The following is an 18,564-nucleotide window of genomic DNA, read 5'->3' on the forward strand; positions in this document are numbered from 1 at the left end:
TGCACGTGCACATGGGTACATCATTAGGAAGCTCCCCATTACTTGAATTTGCAGCACTGTCAGTGAAAAATAGGTATTGTAATATTTGCCTCTGATTTAATAAAGAATCTTCCATCTCCAAGTCACTTGTTAGATTATCCTGACCTAATAATTTTACAAAAAATGTAATGCACTATAATTATGTTTCTCCCCAGTCAGTATTAACCTTTCTGTGACTCTTTTTTCATATTTATTTATTTTACCTAGCCTCTGTTAATCAATGTGAACTGCAGATGGGGTCAAGGAAAGCTACTTCCTCCTTTGATAGCCTCCAATGCTTTCACTCCTGGGGATAAAAATGCTTTAAATGGAATTATATTCTAGGAAAATCAATATATGATTACTGCAAAGATTTGTATTGATTGCCCTGTTGCATTGCAAAAAGGCTAAAGAAAAATTGCTTCATAGAACTTGCTGCAAGTATTCTGAGTAAGAAGTGTTGAAACTTTATTTAATAACCTAAACTTTTCTTTGTTTAATCCTGCTATTTGTATGTTACTTTGAAAAAAAACCAACCCATTGATGTCTCTTTTATAATGCCTGAAATCTGAGAGCTACTTGCCATCCCTAAAAACAAATGCACTGCAGCAAACATCAAGCTCTCAGTAACTTCAGCAGTTTTACATGTTTCACAAAAACAAACAAAAAACAACCCAAAATTCCTATTTTCACTGCTTTACCAGAATTGTTCACACTTCTTCCTAGTACAGGCACCACACCAAGTAGCTGGGCTGGATCTTGTTTTCACAGACTATACTGGTGGAGTTTTCATTTGTCTTGATGAGCTAGGCTTGTTCTTCCCCCCTCCAAAAGACCGAAGAACTGGAAATACAGCTTCTACAATTATTTCACCAAAATAAATTCTCCAACGGAGCATTTTCTCACTCTCTTCTCCCATGCACCCCAAGAATTAAGTTCAAGTTTGAAGAGGATCTTATTAATATTCTTTACGGAAGTCTCAATTTTATCACATCCTTATTTTTACAAGATGAGACTAAATGCTTTTGGCAAACAGTTTTTAGACCATGATTTCTGTAAATTTGGTTCTTGTTTTATCTATTTTCAATTTACATTAAATGGCACACTATCCAAGTATCAGACCAAATATTAGGTTTAAAGTTTGAAAGAAGAATTTAAGAACATAAATAAAATAACACACCATGATACTTCAAAAGTCACTTTGGATAGGTTGTTGCATTTCTCTGTTCATCAGTTTCCTGAAGAATAATATTATCTACCTTTTTGTAAGTTATTCAGAAATCTACTGCCAACAAAAAGTACTATGGAGGAACCAATATAATGATGTTTTTATTAGTGAACACAAAATACAAATATGAAACTGTACTTTAGAAGGTTCAGAATTTGTACCAAAATGCGTAAGTATTTCCCTGGATTCACACAAATTCAACAGATGTTGCAAAGAAGTAAGGATGAATGCAAAGTTCCTTAGATTCTTACTCCTCTCTCCAGTTATATACATCAGTGGCTTCACAGTTTTATTAATATTTTTGTACAAAAATATTTTTAAAACCTTTCTTTCTCTCATCCTCTTTTCCTAGATCATCCTACATGCGTGTTTTATGACCTTTGTCCTTTTTCTGTAAGTCTTGCATTTAACCTTCGTTGTATGTCTTCTTCTTTCTGTTCCTCTCCTTAATATATTTCAGTTCTAAAAAAGTCTTGAGGATATTGCACTGGATCTTTCTGTTACATTCTTCTATTTCAGGAATACTGGAAATTATTTCAATTACATTAAAAGGTGTTTCATGGGATGCTTAATTACAGTATCTGGTACAATTCTTCAAGCTTTTCACATATTGCTCAGTTTAATTATTAATAAATTTCTAACACTAGGTTTCTTTTGTTAATTCTTTGCAACTTTTTCTCTGTTGTAGGTGCTAAACATATCACAAATTAATGCTAAACATAGTCATTAACTGACAAAGTGACATCATTTACATAAAGAGTAATACTAAGCCACATCAGATTCATGAGACTGATATTCAGAAATTTTTCTTCTATAAATATTAATGTGTCAAAACCCAAATAATTCTGTTTCAGGCGGAGAGTTACTAACTGTCATTTGAATATCTGGTCAATTAACTGCTGTGGTGGGAAACAAAAAAGACTAGGAATAAGGTTTTCTGCCAGATTACGGTTTATGGTAATTAGTGGGTGAATGGAGGGTCCCAAGTAGTCTATTTGCACTTCTGATATTTCTGAAAAAGTGCCTGGGGAAAAAGATAGGGGAAAAACATAGGTACACCTTTTTATGGAATGTGTATGTAAGCAAAGTAAATATATACGTAGCGTACTTGAACTTCTGTGAAAACCTGTTTCCTTTAATGAGATTTCCCTTCATTTGTATCTGTAAAATGAATTATATTGGTGTGGTACATTCACATATGCAGAGGGGCTTGCTCTCGATAAAAACAAGTAAAATATAATGTGACTTTATGGCCAGGTTGGACAGAGCTTTGGGTGACATTTCCAGGGTGAGGCATCATGGCAGGAGGGTTGACCTTAGATGATCTTAAGGTCCTTTCCAACCGTAACCATACTATGATTCTATTCTTTTATATATTTCTAATTACGCTTTTACCAATGGGAAAGTAAACAAAAGAATTTGAATTGAGTACTGTACATGGAGAATGACTGGCTGTCAAAGCAGCCGCTAGATTTATTGATGGTTTTAGCTAAAACAAATGAAAAACTGTAAGTAACATTTCTAAACTAAGCTTCTCAAATTACCTTTCCTGCCAATTTATGTCATATACAGTACACTGCTTCACAGCAGAAAATTCATTACCAGCAAAAAAGTGAAGATTCTTATCATCTATATCCAATTCCAAAAATTCCATCCAAGTATTTACCACTGAATTTAAAAGCCTGGTACCAAATATTGCTTGTTAATCCCCCCACTATAACACTAATGACCAAACAATTTAAAATTATGCTTTTCCATGGGATAAATCTTTACTGAAGCCTTGACCAAAACTGGCTGAAGCACATGGGTATATTGTCTAAGAGTTAGGAAACTTAGTGCAACTCTGGATCTCCTTCAGCAGAGATGAGTAAAGATACATGCCATACCTCTAAGCAAGTTTGCTGGTTTCGAAATGCACATTCTTAGCTACTCAGTGAAAATAATATCATAAAGAAGAAAATTAGCCTCAGTCCGGATTTTCAGCTACTCCCAAAACTCCTGTAAGACTCAGTCATTACCTAGTGTTAAATGTCTTTGTTCCACTTAATTCAGTAGAACTATAGTAGTTCTCCCTAGGTGAAAATCTACCCAAGATTTATATATTAACTAACTTTGGTCTCTCATAACTATAAGACATTTACGAAAATGTAGGATGGTACAAAATGAACACTGAAACTCCTTTCTACACTGGATGAATCCTGGCAATGAGGTCTGGATATGGAAGGTGATGCAACTAGTAAAACCTCAACCCCCTCCCTTCTCAGTCTTTTCCCCATTCTAAAATAACCTTGCAATTATTCCATTAGGCAAATTTAAATATGATTTAATGTGGAGATTTTCATACTTTGACAAATAGCTATCCAAAACAGCAGCACTTTCACCCTGCATTTTCCAACCGTATCAGTGGTCACCCACGAATGAGCAGTGAAGCCTAGAGCAGAAAGTGAGTGTTCATGACTCTCTGGTTCAGGGAATTCTCTGTCCTTTGATGAGCACCAAGGACTGACCACAACACTGAGAAAATGGTAATACCTACTAAAGTAAATGTGAAGTGATGCAGCTCACAGAACAGAAGCCAGTGGTACACAGAATCTCTCTTAGACATTAGGGCACCACAAGGTGGTCAGTAAAAGCAAGATTGTCATCTCCATTAGAAGGGGTGTTAGGCTTTCACAAAACAAAGTTTCATTTTAATTAAAACAGATTAAAGATCTCTCTAAAAATCTAGAGTAATTATAACCAGGCAACCTAGCAAAATACCCTGGGAACTACTAAACAATTCCAGAATAAAGGTCTAGATTAAAAAATTTCAATAATACATATGTATAAACATAAACACATAAGCACAGACATTCAGTACTGTCTCACAGAAGAATTAAGTCAAAATTGAATGTACACTCAAATACATGAAAATCCATATCAAATTTACTCTATACATATATAATTGCTATTCTTGTGTAATCTGGTAAAAATCTGGTTTTGTTACATCCAGAAACACAATTTCTTCAATGTACAAAAGTGTATAGTTTATTTAATAAACACAAACTGGGATATAATGGCATACATTTGTTTTCATTACAAGTAGTAATGCAATATTTCTCTAAGGCTTTCCCTCCATGTTCCAAATGCCTTTGAACTTACTGAAAAGCTACATCTGTATACAGCTGAAACTTACCAAGTGAATTAACTTTTAATATAAATTGCTTTGTGCACTATTAAGATTGATGTTGGACACACTGTACTGTAAGTTGCAAACTGCAATTACAATTCACTGCAATTATCTCTGGTTGTTAATAGCACAAGATAGCATGTCACTTTCTACCAAGTGTATAATTTATCATTTGGGATTTCTTTTTTTTTTTTTTTTTACTTTTTCTCCCTTCATGAACTCTTGTGGTATTCCAAATGTATAATCTTGTTGTATTTATTTCCCAGTGGTCCAACAAAATGCACAGCAAGTGCTGACTAGAACAAACTAAAAGGCAGTGCTATTGACAAGCCGTCACTTGAGCAGTAATGAACACTCTGCCTCTACTTTCACCTCACCAAACTAACAGCTTTAATTTATGATAAAGCAAACGAGAGACAACCTCCAGTTTTATTATACCCTCAGTGCTGTTTCAAATCAAGTAATTAGAAGGTCAAGAGGCAGGTCTAGAAAGCCAAATACAAATGCAAGCCCTCTGCACTGACATTTTTAAAAAATCTTGACTGTTCAAAGAGCATTTTATCCATCCCTCTGCTGCAGAGCAGTGCAAGGCAGTTTTTATCACCGTAACCAATATGAAACAGTGTGGCTCAATTCTTTGCTGAGTAATTCAGCCCATATGTTAAGGCAGATACCTAGCAGACAATGCCCCTTCCCCAGGCCTCTAATTTAACAGAAAGGTACAGGTGAGTTTTAAGAACATGTTTTTTCCAACAAACTGTTGCATAAAAGTGGATTATTTCCCTCCTCTCCCCTCCAAGTACAAGAAATGTCAAGGGATACCATAAAAAAAAAAGAGTGAAATATTTGAAATGAATAAATAAATAATCATTTAAAAAAACTATGTCTGAAAGGTGAGTTTTAATCCTCTAAAAGCTCATTTATAACTTCATGAGTAACTATTCCTAGAAATGCTGAAGAACTAGTTTTTCTTGAATGTTTAGACCAACTAATGTGCAATAAAAGCACATCGCTACATTTGGTCTTTGCAGTGTTTTTATATAAATATTTAGAATTAGAAAGATGTAATTATGCTAATGCAGCACATCTCCATTTCCATTATATACAATCTTGATTGTAAATTTCAGTCTAAAGTATCTCATAATACCTTAGAAACAAGTGAAAATTATTCCTCAGATAGATATAAAGAAACCTATACCATGAGGCATTCTTACTGGGCAACCAAATGTTCTAAGCTAAATCAAAGGATACTCCAGTGTATTACTATAGTTCTATGTTGATTGGAAAATTACTTCCCATTAAGAAATTGTTTTTGTTGAGCCTTTGATGAGTTGTCTTAGACTAGCTCTACAACTTAAGATAAATCACTGAACTCCAGCCAAGTCTAGATAAAAGGCAGCAGCTGCTTAACACAGATCAGCAGGTTTAGGGAAAGATAAATCTGAGTCCAAATGAAATAGTCAGGGGAACAGAGTCTGAATATGGCTGCCTGGGATAGCCATTTGGACAAAGACCCTTCTGTTCACTAAAGTGTTTGTGGCATATGTGCCAGTAATCTTCATGAGACCTTGAAGACAGAACTTTGTCTCATCCAAAATACAATTGCTCCAGCAATATCCTAGGATTCACACAAATACCCCTGCACTGATACTACCAGACCATCAACGAAAAAGAGTACCACCTGCAGACTTATGCCACACAACAGCTTTTCTTGCACCTCATTTTTCTGTAATGCAGTCTTGTAAAACTACCAAATCATTTAGTTCCCACTTCCTTAGCTAAATATTATGGTAGAATTCATACACAAAGGTTTATCTCATTACATCCAGAACTGCAGTTCTCAACTACTAGTGTTATTTCTATGTAGCACAGACATTAGATGAGTTTAACATACACAACAAAAAATACACCCATATTAAGACAAAGGTCTCACAACTTCATGCATAAGATAACACTGAGATTTTGTAAATACTTGTCCATCAGGGGAGGTTTTAGCCTTTGGTATGTACTATATTTTGGCAAGCATGTATTGCATACTTAATGGACTTTTAATTAGTATCATTTTTCTCAAAGTAATTTCTGCTCTATCTGGCACAATCACATAGCAAGTGCAATTATACTTGATGATGTAAGTGATGTAAATGTGTGATTATATAATTAGAACATGCAGTAATGCTATGAAAGCCCTTGTGGAGCTGAAGAAACCCCAGAAGATACTGCAGATGAGATAATTAACATAACTCAGCAACCTCCACTTTAGTATATACAGACAATACAAAAGGAAATGTTTCAGAGGTTTTCTTGAAAGAGCTGTTCAAACAACAATCCTTTATACAAACAATTGTAAATGGCTTTCACCTTCCCTCTTCCATAGCTGCTATTAGTGAATTAAATGTTTGTAGGGCTGACAGTGATGGAATTCTGAACAGCTACAAGGAAAGAAGTTACATGGAGCTATGTGGACCTTCTGGTGAATTAGGACTTTTTTCTCTTTCCACATCTTAATTACCAGTCCTTCACAACTGATGCAGTTATGTGTTATTTGCTCTGAGTACAATTACTCAGTCTAAATGTCCAAATGTACATAACCTGTTTTCTCAGTGTATGATTCAATTATACATAAAGAAGTAACATTACACCAATACATCTATAGAAGTACAGAGGAGCACTTTGAACTGTGAAGTTTTATCCTGGCTTACATGAATAGTCTGAGGTTATTTTACTTCAGACTTAAAGCCTATCAGTGAATCCTTCTGCTCTTCCTTGACAGCAGTCTTCAGGGTCTATTTATTTCCTCGAACTGGTGTTTACTATATGAGGTTAAATTTCTTTTTCTCTATGCTGTGTGCTCCTACCTAATATTTTCCACCACATGCAGTTAACCTGCTTTCTTCCTACATCACAGGTCAAGAGCACCTGCAAAGATCACACTTTGCCATCTTTTCCAACAAGAAACTCCAACTTTCAGACTTCCACTTTCCATGTTCCCTAAGTGAATTCTTTGCTAAAATGCAGCTGAAATAGATGGCTGCCCCTGTGCTGTCCTCTTGCCTGCTCCATCTCATGTTTACTACCTCCCTATTCAAACTGGTATATGCCAAATGGTGAACACTAAAGATCTGTAAATCTTGCACAGATGCTTAAAAAAATAAACACACAATATATGCATCATAAAGTTCAGACTGCATGAAAGAAACATCAGATGTCTCTGTGGCTTGGTGTATTTTTAGATTAACACAGTTGATGTCTACCTGTTACAGGCAAAAAGTAACCGAAATTGTGAACTTTGGCAGGTGGCAGCATGTAAGTGTATGTGAGAGAGAAAATAAGAAACTGAATGTTTGAATTAAATACATCAGAAACTCTTCTTTGTAGCATTTCCTGCTGAAATGCCATCCAAACTCACAAGATTCAAACCAGACAATACTCAGTGTTAAGCATTTCTTTAGCAAACCTTTGATGGGTTCTCAAATTTATGACCTTTTGACAATTGGAGCTTATTAGGATTGTGATGAGATTTCTTATTTTTATTTTTTAAATCCTTGACTTCTTGATTCAGAGGCAGCCATTGCAAAGCACAACAGCAGTTATCTTCAAACTACTGTTCAAAGATCATTAAGCAGTAGAGGAAGTACTAAGGATATAAGGAAATCTGTGAATCAGTGAAAGATGTTGGTATGCAAGAGTGAAGATATACCAGCTGGTCTTCTGCTTCAGCTGGTTACCAGAGGGCCAGGAAGAAATTAGTCTCAGACATCAGTTGAAAGAACACCTGGACATTAACCTGGGGCACCAATTCTCTTATGAACAAGGTAATCTTTGTTTCCTCACCAATACATCTAGAAACTAAATAACAACTATTAAAAAAAAAAAAAAAAAATCCTTGCTCCCAAGTGTCCTTAAATCACTTAACTTCAATAAAGGAAAAAAAAGTCTTTATGAAAAGGGTAGGGAAAAACACAACAGGCTTTGCTCTAACTTTGAGACACAAAAGAAATACACTGCAGTAACATCTCTCACTCCCTTGACAAAGGCAAGCAAATGTGAACAAACCGACTTGAAAGTCTGCATCTAATTTATTTATAGTAAAGTGCTTTCTTCAAGCATTTGGCTTGTTGGATGAAAATAGAGGACAAGGTAATGGAGTTCACTGAAAAAGATAATGGACTCAAAACAAATACTTTGCTGCATTTTGGCCAGTGTCTTGTACTTTCTCTTATTCAGAGATCTTGCCTTAGGACACAGAATGAGGACACAGTTCATGTTTGCATATTTAGATCATCCCCCCCAAATTAGTATTGCACAATTTCCATAGACATTTACAAAATCTCACATATGGCTAAGCAGAAACTATCAGTGGTGTGTGAATCATATTATATTTGGCAGCACTGATATTTAGACTGCCAAATACCACCCAACTCCAAATACTGGACGAACCCTCTGTTTTAATACTCTGCCCTTCAGAAATCTTCAAAAGGAAACACTAAAGAATTAAATGAAACCATTACTTTCTCCCCTATATATGAAGGCTTTTTAAAAAGGCTCAATATATTTTTTCAGATGAAGAGTATTGTTCTCACAAGATATTTGATTGCTTTGTAATCCAAAATGAAGAAAATGTGATATTATTCATTTATAAGAATTTTGGTTTTGTCTTTCAGTTTCCTTTATCCTGTGGTGGGGGGAAAAAGAATACAGATTTCTACTGCCACGCTGATATAAGGAAATATACGTATGCCACTCAAAGTAGAAATAAAGCTGGTAAAAATAATTGGCTTCAATGATCAAATTCAATACTTTATTAACCTGTCTGTATCTTTTAGAAGGAAATCCAAATCTCACTATAAATTTGGCATGAATCTGCTTGTCATTCTTTTCCCTCTAGTCTCCTTGGTGGGGGCATTTGTCACTTTCTCATTTTTTTCATCCTTGTCTAGGCAGCCAGCAGCATCCTGCAATAGCATTTATTGATAAACATTCTGTACCAACGAATTATTGCAGTAAAAATTTACATTGCTGATGACAGGTACCCTGTTACTAGAGAAGTAGGAATCCTGGATAATACACATGCAGAAGGACTGGTGAAGTGAAAGAAGGGAGAAGCAGGCAGAAATCCCCTGCAAGACGAAGAAGCTCGAGAAGTTCAGAGACACCAATTGTCATCTAGAAACCAGTTAAAGTCTTCTCATTTGTAATCTCAGATAATGGTGCTTCCCACTGGCTACAGAGCTTCCTGAATGAAATACAGGTTACTAACATCATAAAAATCTTAGAATGGTATTTCTCCAGATTCAAAATCCAGAATTAGTTTTAAGAGTACCTACATTTTCAAATAACGCTTTTTCCTACTGCTGCTGTCTGCAATAAAATGCATGGCATATTTTACATTGCTACAATAAGATCCTGTTTTCTCCCAGTTAGTGTCATAACTAAAGCTAGTCTTTAAGTATCACCAAAGTATATAGAGGGATTGCTAAAAGTTGATTAGGGTTTCAGAGCTATATTTGGAGGATGGCTAATTTTATTACTACCTGCTACCAGTATATGCCAGTTATGGAAACACATATTTTTCAGTTTCCAAAGGTGGCCAACATATTCCTGACGTGTACTTTAATGCCAATTTTATGTTCCGCATGAATTTTAACTGTTACCCTTCAGATGACAAGAAACAGAACAGAAATACTCTTTTCTCTCACAACAGATCTTCTTACTCTAGTAATGCAATACAGATTCTCCTCCAGCCAAACTGTGGAGTCTTCAATTTTTGGGTCAGCCTTCATTTGCGTGTTATGCACACACAAAGATGTATATTTTATCTCTCAATCAGTTCATATCAGTACATGAAAGACACTTCCTAGAAAACTCTTTGCTATAGCTTGTGATTCATGATGTATCTTATGGAAGACATATTTTTAGGTTGTCTGTCCTTTGATTTCCCACAGAAACTAATAAATAATCAACAAAACCATGATTAAAGACATTGCTTGAACTCTCAGCCAAAATGAATACTAGCTAGTTGAAAACCTTTCTGATTCAAATCTGTTTATCTTAGAAACAGAATTCTAACTTAGGTTTTCTAAAGTCTGATGAAGGGCTGAGCTAAGTTTTGACATGATATTTTTGTATACAAAATATCTCTTGAAATAAGCGGAAAAAGGTTATGAAGCTTGAAATCATGGAGGGATGAAATATACCTTACCAAACTAGAAAAAAAAAAAATCTGTAATTGCAATTCTCCAATTAGAAAAAAAAAAATCCTTTGAAATCTTACTCAACCAGTACTTAATATATGGTTGTGAACATTGCTGTAAGAATTTGTTTAGGTACCTATAAGATCATGGCCAACAACAGATAGTGGATAGAAATATTCTCACTTATGTCTGACTTTCATAAACAAAAGGTGAGAAAAATCTAAAACTAAAACTTCAAACAGAGTATTTATTTCCTGTAATTCACTTCTCTGTAAGTCCATCTGTTTGTCTAAACCACTATTCCAAACTTCCCAACCATACTCAACAAATTAGGAAGCTGGGTTATATCATGTTTGTTTTGAGAACACACACAGGACTTCTTCCTTGTCTAAACTTGCCTTTACAAGTATGAGAAAAATACAAAGATCTGGTTCAATAATTTAGTTTATCAAAACATATACAACCTCTAGCCTTTTAAAAGTATTTATTTTCCTATAGGCAAACCTGAGATACTTATACAGATCAGTTATTGCTATCTGTAAATGCCCACAATCTGACATGTGAGCCTTATATGTTGTCATGGACGACTAGTTTTAGCCCAGAGGAACAACATCAGCTAAGTAAACAGAAGTGGAACCACCAAAGGAAGGGATTTTTTATAAGAAGCTGAGAAGTACTAATTACACCTTTAAGTTTTCTTACAAAAATACTGACAACTGACTAGTAACTACAAAAAAAAAATATTGTTTTACAACTCAATACAATAGCTGCAACACTTGATAGACATATATTTTATGAATTCTATATAATTACTACTTATCTTTTTGGTCAATTCTATACATTTTAGTACTTTGGAAATAATTACTTATTATTTATATACTTAGTACAAATGACGAGTAATGTGATTTAGGTTTACATTTGGAAAAGAACTGGAAATATACAAGATTATAATTTTTTTAATAGTTTTTTTAATTAAAAACAAAGTTCGTGCATTGAAAATGTTACAAAAAATAATTCTTTTTGTTTTCCATGTTGAGCAAAGATTTAAAATTGAAGTTCAAGTCCTCTTACGTATCAATATATTTGAAGGTTAGAATAGGAAATAGCTCTCCTGCGTTTTCAGCTCTCAATCGGTTTCTCAGCTTTGAATGAATTAGTCACTGAACCATAATGGAGGAAAAACTCTCCCTGCTGCTGCCACTGCTGCCAAAGGCCAGCTTAGCATTTTAACAGATTTGCTCCAGGTGTTTAACTCTTTCAGTCATTTGATGTTAAAACTTTGCCTGTAAACAAGTTTGCTGCTGGATTACTGCTGTATTACAAATGGGTTTTATCAATCTTAAGCAGTTTAAGCATAATACTGTCATATTTATTTTTACATATTTCTTTTAAACCAGAATGATTCAAATATAAACATCAGGTTTTATTTACTTCCTTACACTGATTTATTTTTTTTAACCCACTCTGAGATCTACATAACATACTTAAAATTGCCTTTATATTTCTTAAGAAACACAGACCTTTACTTCACCATATACATCCTTTTTTAATAGGTTCTCCATAGGGTCTGAGGAGAAGTGACAAAACTACGCTTTCTTCTAGCTTTCTTTGCCAGTCCTGCTCAGTACATTTAGCAGGCAGATCTTGCAGTAAATTTTACAAGTAGGGAAAATATGTCTTCTTAACTTCAACATCTAAGGGAACATTACGAGGAAATTTTACTTCTTAAAGGCCTCTGCAGTAATTACACAAGCATGAGCCCAACCAGGTCAACAAAATGCCTCCTTCCTCAAAGTCATATAGGTGCAGCATGGAAGTACCATGTCCATAGCATATACACCCCATATGCAGTTACTCAGTGCTCCAGTACAATATGACTTTCCCCGTTCATGGTAATGAGTGTTAGCAGTTTAGAAATCTTGTTGATAAAAAGCAGATGCCCAGAAAAAGCTTAATTTGATTTAGGAGAGAGATGTATCTGTAACACATGACCTAACATTGGGACTGGGTCTGCTTTAGAATGAGCTGACAAAGATTGACTTGCAGCAAGTTCTCTGTGGTGGCAAAGCAGGAGGACTTCGCGATTCAGAGGATGCCCCCTGTGGTACAGTTGTTTACGCAGGACTTCAGATGGTAATAGCTGCGTGATAAAGTTTGCACATAATCAGTAGGAACTAGCCATCTTTCAGCCCTTGTTTATCCTGACAGAAAATCAAACTACTAAAAGTTCACAAGCAAGGATAATGCAGTGTTCCCAAGAACTCCATTTTACCGTTGTCACATTCTTAGTACCCCTTCTAACTGAATTGAAGCAACTATGCTCTGAAAAGAGTTTTCAGAACCAGTGCAGGCAACGCCCAACAAAACACAAAGATTAAATTAAACTCTCAGTGTGCCACGCCATTAATACGCTTTAAAATACAGAATTTTTATTTTTTTTCACAAAATGGATGTAAGAATTTGTATTAATTACGTAATTGAAATCTTCTACCCCCACCTGCTTCTGTACAAACTTAGCACCTTCTGTATCATTTACACATGATGCACAAAATGATTTTACAGACTTTCAAAGAAATTTTGCAATGGAAATATAAGGATTTAGGTAAGCAGAGTAAATACACCTCTTAGTAAATGGTTTATGCCTTTGAAATGTTTTCATTATGTAATTTACAGGAAAAACCAACAGCATTGAAATACTGTCACAACATTACTTGCTCTAGCATTATTGAAAGATGATCTGATGATTGTCCTTACATGAAGGAACACAAGCAAGCTTAATATCTCCTGCTGAAAGGCCATTTATAACCGAGTATTTTCATCCAGCCTCCCTGAATTAACTAGCACATTTTACTAAAAATCTCTTGATTATTGGTGGTGTTTCAGCATCTGTTAAAACATAACATGCTAGTGCAGTGCAAACATTTCATTTAGCTTGTGAGGAAACGTGATTTTAAATATACCTTACGCATGGAGGCTGGAGACATCTATTCTCCTGCCTGTACAAGCTGCTCTCTGCAGTTAGCTAACTAATGCTTTCTCACATTTCACTAAGAGACTCATCCAAACTCAGTGAGGGAATTCCCGAAAGGACTACGAAATTTCAGCCAGAGCCCCTGTGGCTTAAACCACGACAGCCCCCAAACCAGAGCACAAACCACAGAAAGACTCAGCCTTCTTTAATACAAACAGCTTCTTGTCCTTAATTTAAAAAGCAATTAAAAATTATGGAAAGCACAACTGCCTGTCTATGCAATCTCAGCAATCAGTCTGTGGTTTGCTTCATCCCAAAACTGTGTAAACTAAATTTGTAAGTAGTATTTCTCTCTCTATGGAAGTCCTCTGTGCATATTTCGTATCACTTACAGTATGTAAGAGAAAAACATGGGCAACGTTGGGTGTCTCAATACTATCAGCACAGAACTGAATGTCACATACACCGACACACAGCAGCACAAGGTACATTCTAGGAAGAAGCAAAATAATTTCCTGGCAAAGACTAGAAACACTGGAAAGAGGTTGATTAAAAAAATATTTTTGCTCTACTTAGCAACTAAGTGGACAGGAAAATATAGATTTTCCATTTTCTCTATGAAAGCATAGGTTCCTTTTAACATAAAAATTTTAATAATTTACACCAAATACTTTGTACTTGCAAATATTTAAAACATCCCGCCCCATGCAACAGCAGCATATAGAGTTAAGAGAGGCAACACATTAGGCTGAAGATAAAGTTGCTGCAAATGTGTTAATTGGAGATCTACTGTACATAAAGAGGGAGCTGAAGGCATGTGTTACTGTGCAGGAGTGAAGACAGTCAATGATGAGCCCTATAAACCAAAGCCAAAATAAGCTTTGCTTATTCAGTACAGAACATCTCAGAGCAACAGAATTAAAAATACAAATAAACTCCATGAATATACAAATATATTTATTGATTTCAAAAAGTAACATTGTGTCTTATGCTCCTCTATGTTGTTGGTTTTTTTGGTTGTTGTTGGGATTTTTCACCTTAAAAAAAATTATGGGATACCATAATAAATACTTACACATGATGAATGGAAAAGAACATAAATGCCAACAGAAACAACAAGAATGCATGGTAGTGATAACAGTTCTTGTTGGCAAGTTTGTGAATAGCCACCTTATGAATCATGCCATAAACAGGTATTAGCTGGTGCTGGTTAGACATATACATTAAGAGAAAACAAGAAACCAGGTATCTAGAATTTTAATTCTTAACTTGACCAATACCAACATCCATTTCTACGTAATTAATCCCAAGCATGCATCTGATTTTCCATAAGATTACTAAGTCACTTCCTCTGAAATGTGATATATGCACTCTCTACGATCCTAGACAGCATTTGTAGCTCTGCACCTGAAACCAGCAAAATCTCTATGAAATTCCTGGATGAAATCCTGGGTCTGCTGTATTCAATAGCAATGCTTCCACAGACATCAAGGTGACCTTGAATTTTTTCACATGAAGAAACTTAGATTATGCAAAATATGAATAAAACCAGCAAGTTCCAGTGAAGACTAAAATACAGGGCTACTGGCTGAATCATATTGGCTGTTTTGAAGATAAAAGGCTGAGTAGTAGGGAGAGAACTACAAACTACACTACACTATTGGAAAAAAAGACCAATTAATGCACTTGTACTATTTCGTAACCACATTAGCAAAGAAAAATAATAAAAAAAAAAAAGCAGTCATCTGTGATAACCAGTAATCATACAGTAATCATACACTCCCTTCAGCCACAGCCACTCCAGTCTCCAAAACATGAACTATTTGTCTTTGAGAATTCTTTTTAGCCTGTACAAGCATAGTTAACTGTTTGACTTGTTCTGCAAGTTCCTTTTAATTGCTTTAACGTGAAAAAAACAGTGATAATTAAATTATCACGCACATCTCCCATCCGTGTTGACAGTTTCAGTAAGAGGAACATCAGATGAAGGCACAGTCACAGCGTAGAGTAAACCAAGAACAAACCCCTGGAAATCAGCCATGTTGATACTAGCAGTGAAAACTGACTAAAACAATTATGTTAATGCAAGATAAAGTGCTATAGCAAAATGACAATTATCATTCATTTCAATGATTATTTTCAGAGCCACACGGGAGAAAAGCATCTAATATGCAAGTTTTGCAAACCATTAAGTTCATGATCCTGTAGTATGATGCCAAAGTTAAGTATTTTTCTTTAAACGTTATATCAGTGTTAATTTGGTGGGGATCATTCTGTGTATACCATCTAGACTAATGCTATTATATTTAGATTTGCCAGAGACAGAACTGAGTACTTTATTGCCAAATACCTCAGGTCAGGCAACACCATCTGACAACAGAATTTGTTCCTACAGAACTCTCCCACAGAGCAGAAAGACATTTCTGGATATTTACAGATTCCCTTTTAGCCAATCTGATTTTCATTTGTCTCTTCTGGAGGCGTATTTGCGGTATATGGATTTGAACAGGGGGATTCCTGAGTCTTTCAATACAGTCTTTTTCCTCAGGCTACTTAACTTTCAGTCCTGTTAGATTTTTCATGGTGCATTTCAGATCTGTACTAGATAAGTTCAAAGCACAAATCCTATAATTTATAACTAGAATCTACAAACTAGACTGCCCCCCACCTTTGAAACTTCTTGACATAGCCTTTAACATTTCTTTGCTACCTTTCTGAATTAGGCTAAGCTAAGGAAATCCATGTCCTAGCTCTTCCTTCTCTAGACTATGAATCTCTGACTAAATCCACATAACGTTTTCTGAAGACACAGGTAGCGACTCTGATGCGCTGCTGATTTTAAATGAAGGCTGCATTCTTATGCCTATAGCAACCATACGAGTTTTCAAAAGGAACATTTATTTCAGATCTTATCTTGAAGAATGACCAGACTTTTGACTGACTCGAGCGCCTGTGCCAACAGCAGCTAGCACTGAGTTGGAGCCGAGTCCCTGGGGACTGAAAGTCAAGCGGATGGAATTCAAGGTGACTAACTGCTCACTTTGTACTGCCAGCCAGCACATTCCGAAAATAGGGCACTGCGCTTGGCTAGGGAAGGATCTGGTTACAGCAGACAGAGGATATTACTAGCACAGTGTCTGTCAGCTACCAAATAATACTTAGGGCCAAGCGTTCAAAGATGGGTAAGACCACTCCTTGGTTTTGGGCCAGAAGGTTTAACCCCAGAATTCATTGCTACCACAAAATCTGCAGTGTAAACTATAAGGCTGTCAAAACAGCATTTACAAATGTGCTTAAAAGTCAAATAATTTGTTTCATTTGCAGTTACAATTTATCGTAAGCACAGAAGCATTAGGCTACTGATTTTTATTATATATTTCCACACAGCTGTGGAAGCAGTATTTCTTGAGGAAAAAAGGTCTTTAAAAACTTGCTCTTTCTTGTGGCAGGTGAAACAAGAAGCAAAATTGGTCCAGTTACAATACACGTACTGCCCTTCAGAAGCATAAAGAGCTTCTTCTACATGTAAATGTCCTTCGCCACATAAACATGTATGTACGTAAACACTATGTATGTATGTGATTTTGATTATTTTTCCAAATTTTGATATACGGCATGAATTTCAGCTTAATTTTTATCAGCTAGAATTCAGGCTTGCTAACCTATCTAGCCTAGAGGAGCATAAACCCTATCCTTTACAAGGCACATATTCTGCCTACCTTGATCATGCATGTGCTAAATGTCAACAGTCACTCAGTGTAGAATAATGCTGTGGCCCTTTTCTTCATGTGCTAAATGGCTTCTCAAGCTATGCAGAGCTCTGCTGTGGAAAAACAGGTTTGAAAGACACAATGAGCCACCTTTATTCAAAGATTTTTCTCACACTTACTAGCACATACCAGTCAATGTTGCATTTGGGATCTAAGTATACTAGTACAGAGTCCAGAAAACATGCTTCCAAATTTGTGGAACCAAGATTGTGAAGCCTCAAGATTTTGCAACACCACCACCCCCCACAGCTCCCCGCCCATGGATAATGAAATGTAAATGCCACATGTATAATACCTTGCTAGCTAAATTATTATCAGCAGAAACCCAGAAGGTGGTTTTGGGTCTACTGAAAAACAGGGCCTTCAAAGGAATACCTACTCCACATATAACTAACAGGAGGTAAGAAAAGATATTTGTCATTTTAGCCTTTCCTTTCACTTCTTTGTGCTTCTCCCCTAATTCAAATGGCACCAAATTTCCACTTTTTGCCTGCAAGCAGCATATTAAGCACAGTTAAAACCCAGGTAGAAGAGAATTGCTCTTGAAGTCTTTCTAAATATTCTAAATATAAAAACTACAACCCCTCTAAGTTTAAAAGCATAAATTCCATTTCCAGCCACATTAAACACTGACCTTCAAGACTTCAAGTTCATAGAAGCTTAATCTAATAATCACAAAGAAACTATTATTATATTATTAGAGAAACATCTGTCAACTGTGTTTATACTTTTTAAGAAACTATGCTTAATGAGATGCTATGCTTAATGTTCAGACAATGCCCAGTAGATTATGTCTGTGTCCTACAAATCCTGCCATTATAAAGTACAAAGCACAGCTTTTACATTTTATCACTCTTATAAAACATCCAACAAGATTTTCTTTCAAATATAATTTTTTTTTTTTTTTGCATTGGAGTAACAGCAAAAAAAAGTTCACCTTCTTAGCTAGCATCATAGCACTACGTAAGTAAAACAGATACTGATGTTCACGTTAACCTGATAAACATTTTTAACACAGAATTTGATTATTTCAGGGGTCTTAAGAGGTTTTTTGAGGAGACATAAAATAAAAGAAATAAAAATGTAAAATAACCCACTATTCTGCTATAAATCATTGAGCTGCTTTTCCCAAATCCATTAATAAAAACAGTGATTGTATTTCATGTTACAGTTATCTACAAAAGACCATTCTTAATTGCTCTTAAGGCATCATGTTT

At 35.4% G+C, this 18,564-nt stretch overlaps 1 protein-coding gene across 2 annotated transcripts in view; it reads right to left on the reverse strand.

The window, feature by feature from the left end:
- The window catches only part of FTO (FTO alpha-ketoglutarate dependent dioxygenase), a 249,494-nt gene that overhangs the window by 71,296 nt on the left and 159,634 nt on the right, over positions 1 to 18,564 (reverse strand). The gene's annotated exons all lie outside the window — the stretch shown is intronic.

Source organism: Pezoporus flaviventris, unplaced genomic scaffold, assembly GCF_033815535.1.
Source record: "Pezoporus flaviventris isolate CSIRO_AGI_PZ_B2104156 unplaced genomic scaffold, CSIRO_AGI_Pfla_v1 ptg000054l, whole genome shotgun sequence".
NCBI classification, from domain to species: domain Eukaryota; kingdom Metazoa; phylum Chordata; class Aves; order Psittaciformes; family Psittacidae; genus Pezoporus; species Pezoporus flaviventris.